This window comes from Panulirus ornatus, chromosome 18 (assembly GCF_036320965.1).
Source record: "Panulirus ornatus isolate Po-2019 chromosome 18, ASM3632096v1, whole genome shotgun sequence".
Lineage (NCBI taxonomy): Eukaryota > Metazoa > Arthropoda > Malacostraca > Decapoda > Palinuridae > Panulirus > Panulirus ornatus.
Window position 1 is genome coordinate 54,992,342 of NC_092241.1, and position 14,086 is coordinate 55,006,427.

Genomic DNA, 14,086 nt, shown 5'->3' on the forward strand with positions numbered 1-14,086 from the left:
TAGGGTATTACAGACAAGTTTTTGTTCACAATTTATTCTCTAGATTGAACGTTGCAAAAAGTCTATCTAGCAATATGACAAGATGAATCAAGGAAATGTGTGGGATGCTGTGATTTATAACCATAGTTACTGCAAAGTTCATCATCAATTAATTGCGCAAAGTGCTTAAAGAAACAATGATGAAAACGGTGAACATTTCACTCTATTGTGTTGAGTAGACAATTTTGGGTCAACAGTATATGCTAAATTTTTGGTTATTTTTATCTGTATGAATATTACAGTCCAAGAATGCCACTGTAATGGCTGTCTTAGTTTCACTTTTGATGACATTTCTGAAAAAATGATTTGGATTTTAGCATTGGGTAGCAACTTGAACTGGGCTGAAGATTGCAGCTACAGTGCTGAAAGATGGTTAATGAGGGGTGAGAGGCACAAGCCTTACAGTATTTCTCATCGCTTCTGGGAAACCAATGTAAATATCATTTCTTTGTCTATAATTGTATTTCTGTTCCCATGGTGTTCATTGGTAACATTTTGATAATGTTGATCACTTTTCTGCTATCTTGTGTTCTTCATTAGCATCGCATAGGTGCTCCTTTATTGCTTTTCTGACTCTGATCATGAATATAGGCTTGTCCTTCTGCTTTCAGTGAACCTTACATAACTTTCTTTCAAGGGGAACATGATACACGAGAGTTTGAACTTGTGTCTCTCTTCATACCCTTGATTAGTTCTAGTCTGATTGTATGGATTTCAATGTGAGACATGTAACTTTTCTCATAGCACTGGACACTACTTCAATTGTGCTTACACTAGGGCCATGAGAGGAGTTTTATCAGGGGGTAAAAAGTTTCTTTCGGGTCCCCTACCCTTCTCCATTAGTCATTCTGTTTTTAGCCACTACGGTTTTATGACATGATCTGTAAGGCTAAAAACGGGTATGCAAAATGAGAGAAGGGTGGAATGGAGCCTCGTATATTGATATATAGATATTTATAAATTTCCAGACCCCCTTTTGGACCACCGGGTCAGGATACAATGTTCCACATGAACCCACCTCTCATTGACAGTGGCTTACACCTTTTCTCACACCCAGCACATCAATACAGTTTCTCACGTTAACCTCCCACATTCACCAAATCTTTATATTCATTTGTTTATTACACTGTAAGTATTACTTGTGGTAGTTATTTTTTTGTATCAAAAAGCAGAACATAAAAAGGAGGACATGTTACTTTTTCAGAAAGTAGAGTTAGGGAGGAGAAAGATGACACAAAGGAAGTATTTGCACTAAGACTTGTAAGAAAAGGAACAATACATCTCCCTCTTCTGCTCTCTAGTGATGAAGTTCTTAAAAATAGAAAGCCATGGTCCAGTTTGCACTGGATTGGAGAGGTAAGAAACTGGAGATATTGTAGCTTACTGCTTCTCTGCTTTTTACTTTATTTTTTTTATTGTTATAGATGTGCCTGTTGATGACTGGTAATATCAAAGCAAAGATTCTTCTTCTTGAAGTAGCCTCAGTAATGTTTTATGACAGGTCAGCTATAACCAATCACAAATCCCAGAGGTAGAAATAGAAAGCTTACTTCTTTTCCACACTTCGACATCCCATACTTGCAGATGCCCCCTCCTCAGACAAACATGACATTGACTAGATCAACACACGCTGAAATAATCCAACAGACACTACACACCTACCCTCCCTGCCCAAGTTGTAAACACTTCTCCTCCAGATGTACTCCATTCTGAAATTACACTCCCTATATGGATGTGATTACCCTATCTCATGTGTATGAATTACCCTATCTGCATTTTCAACACCGACCATATCTACAGCATTACAAACAGTGTTCCAGCATATTACAAGATCTATCATACCCAAGATGCATTTTTTTTTACACACTGAACGCTTACATCACAGTCGGCATGTGTTCGCATCACATGGATTAATGTAACTAGATAGGAACACACTCAAGTGTCATTCAAAGATGTAAATTCTTCTCTTTGTTGTGGCTATTTTGTCCTGTATGACCTCTTGCTAGAATTATTTTGGGTGTCATTGTAAGACCTTTGGCACTGTTCGGACTAAGATAGAAAAAGAAATTTGGGCCCTAAAAATGCAGAGGAATTAGACAGAGAAACTTGGAGAAACTTGTCAACAAACACTGATAAAGTATTTGTTTTTGTTTTAAATTGGAATACAGTCTGGTGTAGACTCAATCAAGCAAATGCACCAAGACCAGTTAGCCATAACAAGAGCCACAAGGAAGATGAAAGAGGTAAAGATGAAAGAAGAAACATCAGAGAACAAATAAGGACATTCTTGTATCTCCCTTGAAGGTGTGATTACACGAAAGTGCATTTGGGACAAGGAAAAACTTAACGTTTTTCCTTGTCCTCGTGATTATCCACAAAACAAAGCAGTGTTACATAGTTTGATTGTTGATTCTGGGTTTACATTACTCCATGTAGGGAGATGATTGTCCAAAGCTATTTTGATAAGGGTAGAACGTTGTCAGAGTCTCTGTACTCTGTCTGATGGAACGGATTTTGACAAGGGTAGAACGTTGTCAGAGTCTCGTTGTTCTGTCTGATGGAACGGATTTTGCCTCGGTGACTCGTACCTGTTGACGGGTATTGAATGGAACAATATGCATACAGGACAGTCGCTGTGGGCTCTCTACCGTCCCGCAGAGTTCCATGCAGCAACAACCAAGACCTCTACCGCCTGACTTGATTTGATTCATCATGACCTCACGTCCAATTTCCATGGAAGGGTCACGGTGTTATGCAGAGCCTTTGTATATGCTCCAGCAGTCCAAGGCTGCGCTACTTCCAGTAGCAGGGCTATGTAGGCCCCTTTGGAGTGAGAAGTTCTTTCAAGAGACTCTATTCTCAGTGATAGAGCCCTTGAGTGAGCGGGGTCCGGCAGCACACTTGTACCGGCAGATGGTCCACCTTGATCATATCTGCATCCTGTACTTGGTTTCGTGGCCACCTGAACAAGACGGCATCATCTTCGTGTTCAAGTCACTGGTCGTACTAGTGTGGTCAGGAGTCGTCCCGTTGTGCACAGGACACCACATCAGCTGAAACACTTCAGTTACTTAGCCTTGGGACTGATGGGGGTGTCGTCGGGCAGGTGAAGTCCACAGAGATCACGGTGAGAGCGCGATGGTTGACGGCTCTACAGCTGGTTAAAATTCCTCGGACATTGAGGGACTGTTGTTAGAAGTAAACACAACCACAAATGTCATCTTCCTCGCACATCTAAAATATGGATGGGAAATTTTCCGTGGGTGATCCATCAATGGTAATACAAAGAAACGTGTGTATTTTGTTTTTTCAAACACGCAGAAAACGGGTCATTCATTATAAGACGCTGCACCGTGGGCTAGGCGAACAACAGATGAATGTGAAGAGATACGAGGAGGGATTGAGTGTAGGTTGGCTAAGAGTGAGAGTAAATGAAGCCACGGGAAATAGATGAGGAAAGGGAAGTATTTAGGGAAGCGGTGCTGCCATGTCCGAGAGAAATGTGTGGCATGTGGGAGGTGATAATATGATAAAGGGTAGTGAGTGGTGGTGTGATGACGAAGGGAAGTTATTAGTGACAGAGAAAAGAAGAATGTGTGGGAGATATACAAGAGAAAGCAGCACCAGTTCAGGAGGAAGGTGCAGGGGTTGAAAAACAGGGAAATGAGAGTAAAGGAGAGCAAGTATCAGCAGACCTCAAAGGGAATAAGAAAACGTTTTAGATGAGGTTGATAGTGTGAGAAAAACAATGAACAAGTGGAAACACCGGTGAAAGGTGCAGATTGGAAAATGGTAACAGGCAGAGATGAGGTGGACAGATGGAGTAGGAACTTTAAAGGAGTGATGCTACAGGTGCAACCATAAGTTGGACATCAAGCTCGTTTCTCTGGGAAGTAGTAGGTCAGGCGAGGTCACACGCCATGAAGTGCCACCAAGTCAAGGCACCGTCCGTAATGTGGCACCGTAGAGCGACAATGGGTCGCTACATATGTATGGCTCATGGTGAAGGTCCTGAGGACTGGCAAAATGCAGGCATCGTGTCATTGTATGAAGCCGAGGGGGGAATAAATGTGAATGTTTTAGATAACAGAGGCATATGTTTGTTAGGTGTACTTTGTAGGTTGTATGGGAGAATAGTAACTGAGAAGGTGGTGGAATGCACAGAGCCTCAGACTGGGGAGGAACATTGGGGTTTCACGGGTGGTAGAGGATGTGTGGACCAGGTGTTTGATTTGAAAAATGTGTTCGAGAAATATCTGGAGAAGCAGATGGATTTGTATATGGCGTTTATGGATTTGGAGAAAGCTTATGAGAAGGAAGATAGTGATGCTCTGTAGAAGGTGACATGATAATTGGGTGGGGGAGGAAAGTCGGTAGAAGCAGTGAAAAGTTTTAAGCAAGAGAGCTGGGCGTGTGTGCGTTTAGGAAGAGAGGAGGGTAAGTGGTTCCAGGTAAAGGTGGGTCTGCGGTAGGGGTGTATGGTGTCACCATGGCTGTTTAAGCTGTTTATGAATGGGTTAGGTTGGGAGGGGGGCGGACGGTGAAGAGAGGAGTAGGTCTGAAGTTTGTATGGTAGGCCTAGGAGACGAGTCAGTTAACGTTTGCTGATGACACTGAGCTGGTGGCAGATTCCAGTGAGAAACTACAGAAGTTGGTGTGTGAAAGAGGAAAGTTGAGAGTAAATGTGGATAAAAGCAAGGGTATTAGGTTAAGCACTGGAAAGAGACAGGTTAATTGGAGTGTGAGTTTGAATGGAGAGAACATAGAGGAAGTGTGAGGTTTTTATAGACTTGTGAGAGGTCATGGTAGCGGATGGAACCATGGAAGATGAAGTGAGCTATAGGATGGGTGAGGGGGCTAAAGTTCTGGGTGCATTGAGGATTGTGTTGAAAGCAACGTCATAGATGATTTTGAGAAGAGACTTGATGAACACCTCACTTTAAATTTACGACTGACATTATTTGCACCTCCTTATCTACATGTAAATCTTTACAGGTATTTCTCTTTTAGAGATCTATACACTTTTCATCATACCAAGCTGCTTTCTGAGCCTCGGATCTTTTCCACTATCACAAGGAGCCTCGAAAGGACCTAGTGGTTTCTTGATGCTTAATTTCCTTTGTATTGCTTTGTAAGTTGTTCTTTTTCCCGTTCGTGTAAGATATGAGAGGTTCGTTTTGTCTTGTTCCTCGTGAGGAAATAAACTACCCTTCGCTTCGAAATGGTGTTTAAGAGCATTGGTGTATATACGACCTTGATTGGAAATATTCTGCTTGTGAAGAAATGAAAGAGACAGATTTCGCGGAACGGCTTCCTGCAAAATGGTTGTGTTTCGTAATAGACTGGTTTGTTACAGACCTCTTAAGTTGCCTACAGGTGGCAGTCCAGGCCCGCCATAAGGAAGAAAGACACTGGGTGAAGGCTGCGCCCAGAAGGACAATCAGATGTTTAATTAAAAGATGGGCACAACAAAATGTAATGTGTTGTGATACTATGAAACAGAATGTTATATAAAACGCTACAAAATCAAGCTAGATACGTTTGCACTCTGACCTGTATTTTGCATTATTTCTGTCTTGCAGAAGCAAAAAAGAAAAAAAAAATGCCTACAAATTCCCTTTAATCTATGAGAGAAGGAGACGTTACGAGAGTCAGGTTTAAAGAAAAAGGCTCAGGAGTAAAGATGCGGAGAGCAAGTCGGGTATAACAGCCCCATAACAATATCTTTTCCTTAGGCATCAGTGGGGAAGGGAAGGCTGGGTGATCCTCGTCCAGTACAATGAAGCATCACTCTGGACAGAGCAATGGGATATTTTTGCAGAGGAACTTCCCAGGAAGATTGGACCTGGAGCTTTCCTCATTCGTCCGTTAAACGTTGTGATGTTAACGATCCTAAGTAAGCAATATCAGATAACACTGAACTGTCCCCTTTAGTGAAATTGATAGGTTATTGGCGCTGAAGTGGTGCTTTTCCCTCGTACATCCCCACAGGGGCGTTTACCCTGTACCCCACGGGCTCCTCGACTACATAATTGAATTCCAACTTGCCGAGAACAGACCCCAGCTTCGATTCACATAGCTGGCTACGGCCCTGATACAACCTCATAAAGAACAGGGACTGTTCTAGACCCTCCATCTACCCTCCTCCTCCTTTCTCTCTCTCTCTCTCTCTCTCTCTCTCTCTCTCTCTTCTCTCTCTCTCTCTCTCTCTCTCTCTCTCTCTCTGGCATCTGTTGTTTCCAAAAGCTTTAAATTTCCTCTCAGTTCCCATTTCCTGAAGTATTTCCTACCTCGCGGTCTTCTCCATGGTCATCAATATGGCTCTGACAAGATTTGATATCTACTGGTGATATCTGTCGTAGCCTTCCCTCATAGCCTTCCTTCAATCATTAACATCTGGTTGTCCTCTCTAAGAGAATACGGGAATCTTTTGATGTATCCCTTGATGTCTCGAAAGCCTTTGACGGAGTTTGAATTCAGGGCTGGATCGCCTGATCTCTTTTCCTGAATTTCTTGCTTCACTCTGTCCTCTCATAATCTCGCATCCTCTCTGGCCGCTTTGTCTCCGTAACTACTGATGGATCAACGTCTCCTTCTTTTCTTATGAACAGCGGCATCCCTAAGGGTTCTGTCCTGTCTCCTACATCCTTCCATCTATCTACCAAAGGTTTATTTTCTTCAGCTTTAAAGACCCAATGCATCTATACGCTGACGGCTCAATACTGCATCCCTTCATGTCTTTCAAATCTGCTGTGTTGCTAGCACCATCTCGTCTCGCTACTACTGCCTCTATGACCTCGAACTCAAATGTGAACAGGCCTCTCCCAGTGAAGCAGACGTAACCTGGTGAGGTATGAACTCCTCTAGAACCCATTTTCATCTTATTCCTCCTTCTAGACCCCCCTCACAACTCACCTATCTCCGCTGATGGTCCTGTAATTCTTATTCCTTCTTCGAATCCCCCCCCTCACAATTCACGTATCTCCACTGATGGCTCTGTTATTCTACCGCTCATCACAGTGAACATAACTGTACAGCAACTGCCTCTCTTCCCAAGCACCCCATCACCCTCTACACGACAGCATTACTCGCTCTTCCAAGACCGTTCATTTACCTTCCTCATCACTCCATCCATAAACAAATTAATGAGCATCACACACCCCTAACACGAAGCAATTAAGGTAAACTATAGAGCGTCAAGTTGTTCATTATCATCTTACAGGCTCAGCCATGTCATAATACCTCAGCTGTTAGACTCTGCAGATGATAGTAAGATACTTTTGCAACTCATGTAGGAACTACACGCCACACCCTTATATTATGATATAAATGATGCGTCAATATACTTTAATATACTTGTTATACCTTATCTGTTGACTGACCAAACTGTTGATAACGATTAAACAAGCGTGTAACAATCGAAGTGTCAATCAGCAATCGAGTTGGGCCGTTTTCCTTGCACACTCTCCGGCCGCCGGGCCTGGCTGGCTGGGTGGCTGGCTCGCACCCCCGACCGTCATTCCCTCGCTGAGCACGAGGCGGAGCGGGCGTGGGAAGACGCGCTCCCTCCACCCACACCCCCTTCACCCTCAGACGGGATGATGGGGCCCTTAGATGAGCTTTTCCCTTCAGATCCTCTTTTTTAGCACATCAGACAGAGTTTTATCCTGATTTCGGCTTGTTTGATAATTATACAATATGAGTTGGTCACACGATAGGGACTAATTTCATTGTCTAAGTTACGTTTGATATAGAAAAGTAAAGTGGTTTTTTATGTGATTGTGTTAATAATTTGTAACCTTTGTGTTGAGAAATAAGCTTGAAAATGGAAAACGATTGTAAATGCTCTATTGAGTTATAATAGTTGTGCAAGTGCTAACGAAGTTCAGGGAAGAGAGAGTCGCAATCAAGGAAAAAAAAAAAAGTTGGATTTTACGTTACCGAAAATTAGTGATTGGTTGAGTGGAACCGAACAGTTTTTGCAGTACGCTAAGTGCTTAGTGATGAACTGGCTTGTGATTTATATAATAAGCTACATGAGAAGTCGTTAAAGACACTATGATCCGATGAACTGGCTTGTGATTTATATAATCTACATGAGAAGTCATTAAAGACACTATGATCCGATGAACTGGCTTGTGATTTATATAATAAGCTACATGAGAAGTCGTTAAAGACACTATGATCCCTGGAAAGAACTGAGCTTGCTTTGGCTTTTGAAAAAATTTAATATATAAAAGTGAGGCGAAGGTTGACTTTGGTTAATTATTGGCAAGGTAAGTTCTGTTGCCCGCGGGGGAAAAGCTGAACCATCGATGAGTGGTCTGACGCCCCTGGTGGGAAATTAAGGAGGAAGCAGCAGCGAGGGAATATCGTAACCCGTATCTAACACGAAACCAGTTGTACATTTTCCATTAGTGTGACGGAATCTGCTTTTCGAAGTACGCGCACGTAACGAGTTGTACATCCCATACGTGTAACAGCATCTGCTTTCGAGTTATGCGCACTTAGTCTACGGGAGGAATCAATCAAAACACCTAAACATAACCTTAAAGATTTCGACTCGAAAAGCTCAGTCAAAGTCTTAACTGAAGCAAATTGCACGCACACAAGATCACGGCCTTCGTGAACTAGGCTCGTGGTTCCACCAAGGATAACAGCAACGAGGGACAAGTGCTGGAAAAGGTAAGTGAAAAGGGATTCTCTGCTTTACTGAACCCTGGTATCGCTGAAAGTATTGAGGAGGACAGTGTGGTGTATTATGCGGTACAATCCTTTTCTTTTTGGTTTTGTTTTTCGATGAAGAAATACGATACTTCTCTGCCCGGTGTGACACGAGCGGTTTAATGTGAACTGTCATGGAGTACTTGGTACTGCAGAAGACGGATTAGCCAGTGACGTGTAACTTAACCCTTTGTTTGACGATACGATCCTTGAATGTTAATTAGTGGCCTTTGACTTGTTTCGTTAGGGTCAGGTCAAAGGTCGCACCATCATATCCATAGATCTTAACGTCGAGTTCAAGTGATTCAAACGTCCTTGTTCACATCGTAATAAAAAAAAAAAAGATGTTTTGTCAGTTACTCCTTTGTTTGCAGTAAAATTCTACGAATTGATTTATAATTTTACGATTCGTAAGGTTGACTCGGTACTTATATATATATATATATATATATATATATATATATATATATATATATATATATATATATATATATATATATGTATTGTACAGAGAGGGTTTACCTGCAAAGTGTAAGGCTTTGATGAACTAGGGTCTAATTGGCATGGTACGTTGATAAATAATCCAATAGCAATCACCACAAGTTCCTCCATAGCTCATCACCAACCCCTAAAGTAGAAAATTAAAGATTATCCGTGTCTCACAACTCAGCAACCTCTTTAAATAGATTCCCCCACCCCCAACGATGACCATAACAGTAACAAAACATATACTAATGATGACCAGACAAGCACCAAACAACCAACCATCCAGCTTACGTAAACACACGCACGTACACTCCATCTATCATGCTATCTTTCTGAAACTACTTCCCCTTAAACACGAATCTCTCACTCCCGTCTGCGTCTGCGCTCGAGGCATAGACCCATCTTTACAAGCACTGAATGAACATTTTACCCAAGATCCTTCATGCCTACGATGCAGCTACCACAACGAAGACACCTGAAACCTCGTGCTGTGTTGCCCCGCGCTCTTCCTAGAGAGACGTGCACACATCTCTACACTTTATGACTTTCTGGTCCCGTTGGGAAGACGTGGATGGCTTCCTGAGCTCTGCGGGAACCCGATAAAGATGGGGAGTAGGACTCCTGGGGCAGGAAGTAAGTTAGTTAGTTCCTCATGGTTTAATTTTCACAGGCAAACACTTGGAAACGACGGCTTTAGTGCGATATCAAAGATAGCGTAGTGGGGGTTGTTAAATTTGAACATACAGATTACGTCTGGCATTTTGGAGGGATGAAAACAAATACGTTCTGCAAATGCAAACGAGAGTTTCCAATCGCCCATATCTTTTTTAAAAAGGTTTATTGATTTGATAGTGGGTGAAGCCGCTGTTGAACATGGAAAATGTAGTGTGTCTTGTACTTCTGAAAGTTTAAGAGATCTTCGGAAATAATGAGTTAACTGTAGCATGCAAAGTACACGTGTGGCCACTGCCAGCAGGAGTTGATGACGACAACATTGACCAATTTCACTCATTTCCATCCAACTTCATCACCTTAAATCGCATGAACTTCACGCGGAAATATTGCTCAGTTTTTGATAAGTAAATACAAGCTCACTGTAATTTTTTTGGGGGACTCATATATTGGTTTCTTTTTAAAAGTGAACGTTGCAGCGGGAGGCATTAGAGTGATAGATAACCTAACAGAAAACTTGTCAGCTGCGATTGTGACATTTTCAAACGGTAGCGTCGATTATCCACGGTGTTCACTAACATTTACGTTCTTAAAGAAGTCAGAGTGTGGCACTTCCATTTACAGACTAGGTAGATGGAAGAAGAAAATGCTACGCACACATTGTTGGGTGATGCGCTTTCATCACAATAATGATCAATAACCTACGCAGGGTTACTAGGGCCTTAATCTTATGTAGCCGCTCTGGTTAAAGTGCCGTCATAAGGGAAAAAGGAATTGAGTATCAGTGGTGTTAGGATCTACAGCGGGCGTCGCAAATGCTATTACTATCTGCAGTGAATCAGATGCAACTGACAAAATATTGAAAACCTTAGCTATCGAGTGTCTTCCCTAAATTTGGGTATCTTCACTCAGTCGGTGTGAAGCGAAACGTTAAGAAAACTATACTTTTTCCCCCAAGTTTTCGATAGTGAGGGTGTTCACTTACAAGGTTAAGTAAACGTTGGCTTACTTGAGCTTTGTCCAGTTACATGGTTTAGCAGTGAGCACGGACCCCCTGTGCATGATGGTGTGGCATTTGACCTGAACCGTCAATGTTGGGTCAGAAATCACGCCTTCGTAGCCATAGGCTCTTTAAGTACGTCATGGATAAAAAAACAACCCTCCTTTCTTTTTCCCCTCGAAGTTGATATCATTTTCCCTTGAAAATAGGCAAGATACCCTGTTAACAGTATCATCCAATACGCCGTTTTCTTCCTTATACTCGTTATAACTTCTCCAGGTACTTTGCGCGTACGTGTAAGGTGATCCTCTTGTTTGACAGAAGTAAGAATATTTTACAGGGGTTCAAACTAGTAGGAAAGGATTAAGGGTAAACGTTATATATAAGTTCTGAAGAAGGAAATACAGTGGGGAAATGTAAAGACGAGAATAAGTTACCTTTACTAACGTTCTCATGTGTACGTAACTCTGTACTGAAGATATCACTCACACCACTGGTTATTTACAGGTATCATACGGCCTTCCGCAAGCACGGATGATCGTCATTTTAAGTCTCTCTCATGGTTGAGGAGTTATTCATTTTATTTTGCTTTGTCGCTGTCCCCCGCATTAGCGAGGTAGCGCAAGGAAACAGACGAAAGAATGGCCCAACCCACCCACATACACATGTATATACATACATGTATATACATACATGTCCACACACGCAAATATACATACCTATACATCTCAACGTATACATATATATATACACACAGACATATACATGTATACACATGTACATAGTTCATACTGTCTGCCTTCATTCATTCCCATCGCCACCCCGCCATACATGGAATAACAACCCCCTCCCCGGTCATGTGTGCGAGGTAGCGCTAGGAAAAGACAACAAAGGCCACATTCGTTCACACTCAGTCTCCAGCTGTCATGTAATAATATTACTATTGATGCAAGAGGACATCTGATGCGTCTGATCTCTTTGGATATATTTCTTTTTTGATCATATCTAATCTTAAAACAGTGATGTTAAGTCTTAATGTCGTTCCATTCGGCAGTTTGTTTTCTTATCATATTTATAGCAGCATTGTCTCTTGTGGTATTGGTTCAATGGAGTGTTCCAGGTTTTAATTCCATGGTACTTCGTCGGAAGTTCGGTCCTCTGCTCCTGGTGCTGCCTCGCTGACGCAGGAAACAGTATATAGTTGTGAGAAGGGAAAGTATATTTGGAAAAATTAAGATGAAAAAAGGTATTGACATATCTGATAGTTGCAAGTGATAGACCATAGGAGTCGGGATAACACACGAAGGTATAGGTTTCCTTGTTCCAGCTGTGGCAGGAAAGAAGCAGATGTCACATCTCCGCGTTGCTGACATAATATCTTTAGGATGCAGTGGATCGTTGGGTACTGCCCGTCTTGGCTAGACGAGGAGACACCTCGAGAGAGCAGAAGCCAAAGGAATATCTGAGAGAGAAAGGGAGGGTGTTATGACGAGAATTAAGGCGCCTTAGTTGAACTGAATAAGGCCAACGACTTTTTTAACAGAACTCTATCAAGAAATGTAGAAGAGCCTCACAGATGTGTGAGCAACACTCCATACAAGGACAGATCAGCCCACTGTATTGCTGCAGTAACTGTGATGGGGCGAAATTAAGTGTAGACTTATCAGACTCTGCAATATCTTACAGCCAGCCTTGGCTTTTCCAGAGGCATTGAGCGTGCAAATAAGATCGGAGGTTATGTCACGGTCAAGTATATTGATATATCAAGAGATTTAGGAAAAGGAGTTTTGGAATGATTTCACAGAAAGGAATTTGATTTTGGAACCACTGATTCTGAGAGTATATTGGCTGATGTGATCACAGTATTGCTGATCCAACCGAACCCATATACCTTGGAGAAAGAGTTGCATTTTAAGAACAGAATCAGGAACTTTTATTGGTTTCCTTGAAGACTGAATCTTTCCATGAGAGGTCGCAGCTCTCGGGTAGACTCCAGAGCTGCTGAGGGGCCTTCCAGCCAGTTGTTTGAAATTTCCAGAACAACCCCTCTACTGGAAACCCTAATACAATCCACATCAGAAACTCTGCTTCTCAGAAGCTCGGAGTGTTGTATAGCTGCTGTAATCTCCCTTCTTGTGAGCAGCTGTTCCATGTCTACAAGAGTTTATATTCGTCTTTACTATTGGAGTGCTGCTCACATATCTGTGAGATGGTTCTTAGTCCACCTTCCCATCAGCGAGGGGATGATCAACAGCCTCCCATCTCATGAATACTGTAGGCATCACATACCTTCAACCATACCTTTGTACATGCCGTTATGTTGCTGCGCTCTCTTTTGTTCTACAGGAATAATTTGTCACTATTCTTGTGGACTGGTTACATATTTCTTTGCCACCAAGGGTTGGAGCCGTGGCACGCGTGTGGTTGCTGCCGCTTCCCATTAGTTTTTCTATGGAGACTAGCCTCACGAAGATCGACCGTTGGGAGGTATCCGTTCGCCACCTCTTCCCTCTTCACCAAACCGCTCTCCATGCCTCTCTCTCACTTCGCAAACCACCCCGACCCAGATACCCCACATCCGCCACCCGATAATCAAACACATTCAACAGTCATTCAAAATACTCACTCCATCTCCTCACTTCATCACTACCCGTTACTATTTCCTCTTTTGCCCCCTTCACTTGTGTTCCTCTTTGTTCTCTTGTTTTTCGCACATTATTCCAAAATATCTCATTCCCAGTATATATATATATATTTTTTTCTTTTCTTTCGTACTATTCGCCATTTCCCGCATTAGCGAGGTAGCATTATCAACAGAGGACTGGGCCTTGGAGGGAATATCCTCACCTGGCCCCCCTCTCTGTTCCTTCCTTTGGAAAATTAAAAAAAAAAAAAAAAAAAAAATATATATATATATATATATATATATATATATATATATATATATATATATATATATATATATATATATATATATATATATGCAGGTGCACCCCCTTGGATGTCATTGGTATGCCTGTAAAGCTTCAAGTTTTTAGCTGTCATCGTCTTGGAGTTATGACGCTGACAAAAATACACACACACACACACACACACCTAAAGTGTTTTATTATCATGGTTGAATGTTGCTCTGCCGACTCCCGTACCCTGAGGAACAGGACATTA

At 42.1% G+C, this 14,086-nt stretch overlaps 1 protein-coding gene across 3 annotated transcripts in view; it reads left to right on the forward strand.

The window, feature by feature from the left end:
* Window positions 1–7,557: 7,557 nt before the first annotated feature.
* Window positions 7,558–14,086, forward strand: part of LOC139755113 (probable G-protein coupled receptor CG31760) — a 424,310-nt gene continuing 417,781 nt past the window's right edge. For 2 of the 3 annotated variants that reach the window (XM_071673248.1, XM_071673251.1), the window contains exon 1: window positions 7,578–8,724. The gene's annotated coding sequence lies outside the window, so the exon portion shown is untranslated. Of the gene's footprint in view, window positions 8,725–14,086 lie in introns of all 3 variants that reach the window. The other variant, XM_071673250.1, reaches the window with a different exon arrangement.